Raw genomic sequence first — 9,198 nt, 5'->3', positions numbered from 1 at the left:
ACTATTCTGTGTTCACTTAACATGTTTATAGTTTCCCTCTTTATATTCAAGTCATTCACCCATTCTGAATTTATCTTGGTGTAGGGTGTGAGATGTTGATCTAGACCTAATCTCTCCCATATTGTTTTCCAAATTTCCCAGCAGTTTTTGTCAAATAGTGGATTCATGTCCCAAAAGTTGGGCTCTTTGGGTTTATCATACACTGTCTTGCTGATGTCATTTACCCCAAGTCTATTCCACTGATCCTCCCTTCTATCTCTTAGCCAGTACCATATTGTTTTGATGACTGCTGCTTTATAGTATAGTTTAATATCTGGTACTGCTAGGCCGGAAGGGGGGATTTTTAACTTGGAGATGTTTGCAGGTACCTGAATATTTGCCTCCAAACATTTGAAGGGCTGTTGTGTGCAAGAGACCTAGAGGGTAGCGCTGAGGAGTTAAAAGGATATAAGTTTTGACTTGCTATGGAGCTGTCCAGAAGTGGAATGAACTTAAAAATTGTTAGTTTAGTCTCATTGACGTGATTTCTGGATGATCACTTGTGGGGGAAATTGCAAAAGAATTCCTTTTTGAGGTATGTCTTAAAATATTTGGGATTTGTGATTCCCTCCCAGTTCCATGAGACCTTACAAAGACAGGATTAATTTCTTTATTTGTTTTGAATAAATCATCAGGAGCTTCTTTAGAAGGATTTCAAGTGAGACCCCAGGGGTCATGTGAGCAACAAAATGGAGGACTGGCTATTTCTCTGATCCTTACACTCTCTCAGACCTCTCTCAGAGAAATCTTACTTCAAATATAAAGCAACTTCAGCTGTTTCTATCCCAGCATCCAAGACACATCCCCAAATTCAGGAACCTGACAGGAGCCAACCCTGATCTCCCTTCTGTCAAAGCCCCTCCTCCACCTTGTCCCTCCCTCTGTCTTCCCAGCAACAGAAACCCCAACTCCAAGCGGTAGGAGTGTCCTTGGGTGTCCTCAGTCCTTCAGGAGCCAAAGCCTGCGGGGGCTGGTACCAAGGCCAGCACCAGGAGGAGCAGCCTCTGCGGACACAGGACAGGAGGCAGAGCAGGCCGAGGATGGCTGGAGTCCGGCCAAAGAACTACAGAATAGAGGGAGTGGCCCTGGGCACTGCCTGTGGGGGGCTCCAGCAAGCCTGCGAAGTTTGGCTGGGGCCGCTTCTGAACCCCCAAACGTCAAGGCAGAGACTAGGCAGGTGAGCTGGCCCAGAAGCTTCAAGCCCCCAGGATACCCACAAGCAGAGGGGAGGGAAGCAGATGGAGAAGAACAAATGTTTCAGGATGAAGAAATTCCAAAGACCTAAATAAATGAAGAGGAAAAATAGCGACGAGAGAACAAATGAATTCACGTGTCTGAATAAATACCAGCAGCTTGAGGGAAACTTTAGTCCAGTGGTTCCCGAACTCTTTTGGCCTACAGCCCCCTTCCCAGAAAAAATATTACTTAGCCCCCTGGAAATTAATTTTTTTTAAATTTTAATAGCAATTAATGGGAAAGATAAATGCACCTGGGGCCATCACCGCCTTCCTGGATCGCTGCAGCAGGGCGGTGGCGCCCACTTTGGGAATCACTGCTTTAGATGGTGTCAAAGGTCCTGCTTCAGCCATTTCTTTAAACTTGAAGGCAGGTAAGGAAACACCCCCACCTGTTCGCTCACCTGTAAAGAGGAGCTCTCTGTGGCCAACTTGGTACCTGCAGTGACTGGCTGTGAAGCACCCTTTGTGGAATGGCGAGGTTGTCCTTGGAATCGCCTCCTTCGCTCTCTACTGTTTGTGGGCTGATCCTTCCCTGATCCCACCTCTAGGAAACCACCTGTGTGTGGAACATCCCATAATCCTCTAGTTGTTGAGAGAAAGAAGCTATTATCGGCTTTTTTTTTTTTTTAAACCCTGGCGAGGGTTCATTGTGAGTGCTTTGATGATTTGGTTACAAACACATATCCTTAAAAATGGCAGATTCTTTTGATTTCTTTGGGAGATGAAAGTTAAAAAAGCAAACAATCTGCAAACAAATCCCATGTTACGGAGCCACAGAAAGGAGCCGGTCCACTTCCATCCTCTTTTGTGTTTGCATCCTCCTACTTCTTGGGAGTCATAAGTAGAGGAGTGATAAAATGACAGAAGCTCTCTTAGTCACCACTGTTTGAAAAATACATTTCTGATTTTAGTATTTTCATAATTTTAGTATTTAGGTTTTTTCTGCATGATGGTGCTAAGGTTTTCAATGGGAGTGTTCTCATTTTGTATTAGAAGTTAATAAGAAAAATGGATAATGTTAATGTTAAACTTTGTATAACATTTCATTCATAAAAGTCAAAACCCATCAGCGGTTCTATAGGGGAATGGAAAGTCTGGCCGCATTAAATAGAGAAGAGACCAATATACATCACAAACTATTTATTTTTCAAACATATACATATACAATTAATTATACTTCAAATTGGCAGAAAACAGTTCAGTGAAAAAATCAGTTTTAAAATTTATCAGAAACTCAACGGATGAAAATTTGCCAACTCTAAAGCCTAAGGCATGCTCTCGGCGTGCGACGTGTTTTGAGATGCACACTGGGAGCGTCGTGCTGTCACTGAATGCTCAGAATCAGGATTACAGCGGAGTAATAGGTGATCCCTATTAATGCACGTCTGTGTAGAGGCCGTGTTCTGAAACCACCTTAATTGGTTTGTTAATAAGGGCTGAGCACCTATTGGGGGCGTAGGTAGGCCAGTACCTAGTACACAGGGAAAGAGATGAGGTGCAAGAGGGGCTTAAGGAGATCCTTCAGAAGCCTGGAGTATCCCTGGGGGAAATCGCGATTCTCAGCTGACTTGGCATTGTATTTGAACTGCCCTAACTTCTCCTCAAGTGTCACTAGGTAAGAGTTTTCTTGCAATTAAAGTATGCCTGAACTGCATGAAAAGGAGAAATGACCACATGGAATAATAATAAGACTATATTATCTTTTTCATTTCTGATGAGTCATTTTAAGGAAAACGGAAAATTCCTTCTTTGTATGGTGCTTACTTGTGGTATTGATGTTCTTGGACCAGAGACGTATTTAATGAATGCATAAAACTAGATTTCTTGTAAGAAAAAGTTCCCCCTCAGCTTTAGCACTAACCGTGCGTGTGGGGTGGGGAGGCACAGGATGTACATCAAAGCCGCCGGCATTTTCAACTGAAGATAAAAAACGGGAAGGGGAAGGAGGTGGTGCGGACCGGCCATAAGCATCAAAAGGCAGATGGATGTAAGCAGGCACAGTCCCTGGCAGACGAGTTTCAATGATTTCTTTTTGATTGATTAAATTAGCACAAGAGGCCAAAAAATTTTGCTAAATATTTAATTTTTTTGAAGAAGTATAATTAAATCATTTTGGGAAAACTTTCAAGTATGTAACCCTCTTTGCCCTGAGCACCACTCCTGGCTTCAGCATGAATCACGGGAAATGGGAGGAGTGTGATGTGCTACAGATGTGTTTCTTGTGGCCTAACACTGAATGAGAAGCCTCCAGAGAGGCTGTGATTCTATAAAAAAGAAGAACCAGTGTCGAGAGAGACCTTGTACATAATCCTCGGCACTAATACTTTCCTCAGATTTGGCCTTCATTATTTTTGCGTGTAGTTCCAGTTTTGGGGTGATTTTCCTAAGTCTTTGATGCACTTGGCTTTCTGTTCAATATGTGACCCAAATTCCTACTAGGATGAAAAACAGACCCACTCTCAAGTTCTGGCCTTGTCCTCAGGAAGAAAAAAACATCTTGATTTACAGTGTGACGTTTTTATGTAAGTCTCACTTTTTCAACCAGTGAGAAAGCTGGCTTTGCAGACAGCATCATTAACTGGAAAAAGGACAGCAGTGGACTTCGTGTTCTGAAGACTCGGCCCAACTTTCTTTTATGTTACCTCCATTTTTTTTTTTTAATTTTAAACCCTTAACTTCTGTGTATTGACTTATAGGTGGAAGATTGGCAAGGGTAGGCAATGGGGGTCAAGTGACTTGCCCAGGGTCACACAGCTGGGAAGTGTCTGAGGCCGGATTTGAACCTAGGACCTCCCATCTCTAGGTCTGGCTCTCAATCCACTGAGCTACCCGGCTGCCCTCAATGTTACCTCCATTTTTGAATGGAGTTAGATGTAACTTCAAAGCCACGTTTCCTTGGTAACTCCCCCTCCCCAAAACCGGTATGCCACAAAAAGATCAGGAAACCAAGGGGTGTGAGGTTCTGGCAACTCCACACATCAGACACACGAGCCCCCCACAAACATTAATAAGCCCTAATGACTGAAAGTTAATAGGTTTAGTTACTAGTTAATGCAGTTTGATTAGAGTTCTCTGATGGGGGGCTGTTTTAAGGAACAGCCGGTATCCCTCTTTAGGTGATGAGCCCAGCATCTCATGTGACTTGTGGACACACTACCATTGTCTTGATAGAGCCTGGGTTCTGTCCATCCCCAAATGGGGTCCAAGTTAAGCCATATGTAATCAAGATTATTAAACCATGCCTTGGGTCAATAAATTTTACTTCTAAAACAGAAACTTGGAAAAATTTGTTTTGCTTTTTTTTTTTTTTTTTGTCCTGGATGGAATGGGTAGAAGCTGGTTCTGGTGGGACTGCAGACTAGCCCCCTGTGTGCTTGGGGTTTCTTCAGCCTTAAAATGAGGTTATAGTGTTGGGCCAATAGGAGCTGCCGTTGTTACCTCACTGTTTCTTCAAAGTAGTTCTGCACTTGCACAGAACCAGTTCAGCTACTTCAGCATTCACAGTTCATGAGGTCAGGGTGAATGACTGACTGCAAAGGGGAATTCTGCCATGACAGAAACATATTAAAACACTTATTCTTTTAACGAATGTGCACAGGACACAGGAACCAACAGTCTCTTGTCCCCATTTCCTATAACAATCAGAGGTTACAGAGGGACCACTCTTTGATGTTGAGATTTTTAAAAAATTAAAATCCTTACCTTCTTTCTTGGAATCAATACTAAGGGTTAGGCAATGAGAGTTAAGTGACTTGCCCAGGGTCACACAGCTAGGTAGTGACTGAGGTCACATTTGAACCTAGGACCTCCCATCTCTGGGCCTGACTCAATCCACTGAGCCACCTAGCTGCCTGATGTTGAGATTTTTAAGTCGTTTTAATGTCATTTGTCACTACCCCTTTTTCCTGTGGGGACATTATTTTAAATTAGAATGGAATCAATGGGAAAGTATCATTCTATATAATTTTGTTTGGCAGCATGTATGTAGGTAGGGCTTTGATTTGATTTTCTCTTCCAGGATTCAGAAAAAAAAAATGCCCGTCTTTTGCTAATGTTCTAAAGCCCAGGTTTCAAAATGTATATTTAGCTTTAAACAATGTTTTGGATAAAAAATGTAGGCTAGGTTGTCAGCAGTGGAATAGAAACATTTTGCATTATGTTTTGGCGAATTTCAAATGCACAGAATATGGTTTTCCTTTTGAGGAAATGTTCTTTCCACCAGAATCTCTAAATAATAGTCTTCTAACATGAAAAAGACTCAAAAGCTCATGAAAATGAAAAATAAATATGTCACTACAGTGTCAGTACATACCTGGGGGGGGTCAACAAAATAAATAAGTTTACTTTAAACACAGTTGAAAAACGAGTTGGCTAATAATTCAGTTCCTTTTGTCAAGAGGTCAGTAGACAAGTTAATTAGTGTCTGGGCACTTAAGATGTTTGTGAGAATAAACCAGGAGGGGGAATGGGGCACTGATGCATTCCGGGAAATGTACTGGAATGGATTTGGCCCTCCCAACAACCGGAGAAGGAGCCCTGCCCGAGAGCAAGCGTGTAACCCTGCAGTGCAGGTCCGCCGCCCCCCTGAGGCTGACCTTCCTCCGCGGGGGATTCGTGCCAAGAACCCCTAAAAGCGGTGCTCAGCGAGGCCAGCTATTCAGACAATGTACAATGCGGTCATTTGCTTGACTTTAAGATAGGCATCTTCTCTGCCCAGGAAAGCGGAATAGCCGGGTCATCGCTCCAGGGTTGGTAGCGGGGCAAAGGGGCAGCGGTGCCGCCCACGCGCAGCTCAAAGCCCGGCGCTCGGTCCAGTCCGCTCGGAAACGCCACCCACCTCCGGCTGACGCCCGTAGGAAGGGCACCTGCAATTCAACGTGATGAAAGATGACCACCCCAGCCACATCTGACCCGGAGGGTAAAAGCTGGGGTCTGAGGGGCCTCGGCTCCGGCCCGCACTCTGCACGCCCAGACGCCGCTCCTTGCCCTCACAGTGAGGGGCCCCGGGGGTTCTGCTCTAGGCCTGTCCTCTCCACACTCCTGGGGGCCTCTCTTTCCACGGGTGTGTGGGGGGGGGGGGTGGCGGCTCGCAACACCCTCTCAATGACTGGCCGGGAAGCTCCCTGCCCTCCCCGGCTGGCTGGCCCACTGAAATGGCCCCAGGGCACCCGGGGCTCCCACAGGGCTTCAAGACCCACCTGACCCCTCAGAACAGCTCGCCCTGCCCAGGTCGTGGCTACCAACTCCCCTGGCTGCTTTGGGCTCCCCTCTGCCTTGGAAGCACCAGCTTCCTTCTTCCTCCTCTTCCCGCCTTACCCAGATGATCGCCTGGTTTGGTAGCTATTTTATATCTGCTTGTACACGTTCCTTTGGCGGCCCAGGGAATAGTGGGCGAGGCCTTGAGTGACTTGGGTTCAAATCCAGCCCAGTACTTACCGGCTATGTGACCTGGAGTAAGCCACTAAGGTCCGCCTGCCTCAGTTTCTCCAACCCTAAAATGGGGACAATAATAGCACCTATCTCCTATGGTTATGAGGACCAAACGAGGTATTTGTAGAGTGCGCTTATAACACGGTGCCTGGTTCCCACCTCCCTGGCACAGCTCGGGCATATACTGGGCAGTCGTCGAGCCACGGGTGGGGGCACGTGGGGCAAAGGAATGGAAATGAAGTTTGTCCATGCAATGTGAGGAGCACACGTGGAGGAGGAGAGTATCAGGGTGGGAGAGCGAGGGGAAGAGCCCAAAGCTGGAGGGCTGGCAAGGCTGGTAGGACAAGTGTGACGGCGACAGGAGGGGCTTTGGAGGCAGAAGGAGCAAACTTCCTGGTCTTGTTCTTGCTCCTGGGCCGGGAGGGCAGGCCCGACCAGCCTAGTTGGCAAGGGTCATGGGGGGGGGGGGGGAGGCTGGCGCCAGTGGGAGGCAGCTGGCAGGATTGTATGAGGGCCCTCTGGGGAGACTTAGGGAGAGGCAAGAGTCACAGAAGAGAAGCGAGAGAAGCTGGGCAAGAAGCCCTCAAAGGAGACAGCCAAAGAGACAGCCCTGCCCCCATGTGGAGGGCCCCGCCTCCTGAGCAGAGCCCCGCCCTCAGAACGCCCCGCCCCTGGGGCGGCCTCCGCCATCTGGGGGTTGTCACCTGCAGACAGACTGTTGTCAGTCACAGCCTGCCAGGCAGGCTTTTAGGTTTCCCCAAATCCAGTTCCTTCAACTGCATGCGAATCCCCGTCTGGGCATGCGGGACGCCCTGGGCCTCCACTGACCCCCTGTTAGGGAGGGGCTGGCCCGGGACGAGGGAGATCAGTGAAGGCAAAGGGGAGAGCTGAGGGGGCTCCTCCCGAGCCCCAGCATTGGCATCGGTTAGCAGAAGGCGCTTCCGCTCCCACTTCCGCCTCCCGCGGCTCTGAGGCTCCCCCCCTCCCCCCCCCCGCATTTCTGTAGCAATTTAAGGTCAGCCGGGGTCGAAAGAGAGGACATGACTTGTTCAGTGTCCGCAGGGCTGAAAATGTCTGAGGCCATTTTTGAACTTGGGGCTTCTGGGCTCCCAATCCAGGGCGGGTTGTGCCCATTGGAGAGGAGAGATGGGAAGGGGTGTGGGGGCCTTTGTAGAGAGAGAAGGGAAAAATACCGTGCCGGGGAAGTAATTGCATAAAGGAATGGATCTGACCCACAAAAAGAGCAAAGGAGGATGAAAAGAAATCCAAGATTATGGAGTTCCATGTTTTTGGGCTGAAAAATATCTACAGCAGAATTGTATTTTTTCCCCCAATATTTGGCTGTGAACAGAAATCCATGCACATAGTTTGCCTGAAATGTTTATTCTGCAAATAGTGAAAAATGATGTTTTAATCTGTATTTAAAATACAGGTTTTTGTATGCAAATCTAAAAACATTCCAAAAAACAGTAGACTCAATCTAATTCACACCAAAGTGCATAATTAGACTCCACTGGACAGATGTAACTCCTGTATTAAAAAGCACAAGGTGGCTTGAAGAGGGGTATGATAGGGATTTAGTCACTAATCAATTCTGATCAAGCCAACGAACATACCAGTATTTAAAAGACCAAGACATCTGGGAAAACAGAGGTGCCTTTTGTCTAGGCACATTTGCCTATCATCAGGTCAGCCGCCCTGCTGGTGGTGCTCTGATTTGGTTTCAGCAGGTTTATGAAAAAGACTGCGATTTCACAGGGCCGGAGGATTGTGCTGGATTTGGTCTCAAAATCAGAGATTCTAGGTGCTGAGGTGCTCCTATCTCATGTGTGCTACACAGACGAACACTTTTCTGGCTAGTCATCTCAGAGAATGAATTGGCTCGTGGGCCACATACTGGATGCCCAGGTTCCACAGGGAAAATGAGATGCGTGGTAGAAGCATGAAGGCCAGAGGCATGCCTGAAGTCATTTCACCTTGTAAGGACAATAACTAACATTTATATAGAGCTCTAAGGGCTTGCATACAGCTCTCTGTAAGCTCCCTGAGGGCTGCCTCTCTCTCACAGGGCCTCCTCTGAGAGCCTGGCACCTAACCGGGCTTTGGTGATGGGCCTGGTTTTCACAGCAATCTGGGGAAGTTAGTGCCGTGGGGAGTCTGACTACACTGGCCGACCGAACAGCCAAAGGTGTAAAGTGAAGCTCAAAGACAGAATGAAGGGGGAGAGTCCGCTGGAAACAACGATGGATAAAAACCAAAGGGATCAGGAAGAAAAGAAGAAGAGTATGGAAATAGGTTTACACCCTACTTTAAGATACAGAAAGCGCTTTCATCCCAACAAATTGGGGGCAGGTGGGCAATTCACCCATCATCTCCGTTTTCAAAGATGATCACAAGTTTGGAGGGTCAAGTGATTTATTCAAATGCCGCAGGAAAGTTAGTGTCAGAGCCATGAGTCACCCTTTAGGCCAGTAATAATCTGAATGAGTAG

The sequence above is a fragment of the Gracilinanus agilis genome, chromosome 2, assembly GCF_016433145.1.
Source record: "Gracilinanus agilis isolate LMUSP501 chromosome 2, AgileGrace, whole genome shotgun sequence".
Taxonomy (NCBI): domain Eukaryota; kingdom Metazoa; phylum Chordata; class Mammalia; order Didelphimorphia; family Didelphidae; genus Gracilinanus; species Gracilinanus agilis.
This window is presented reverse-complemented; position numbering follows the sequence as displayed.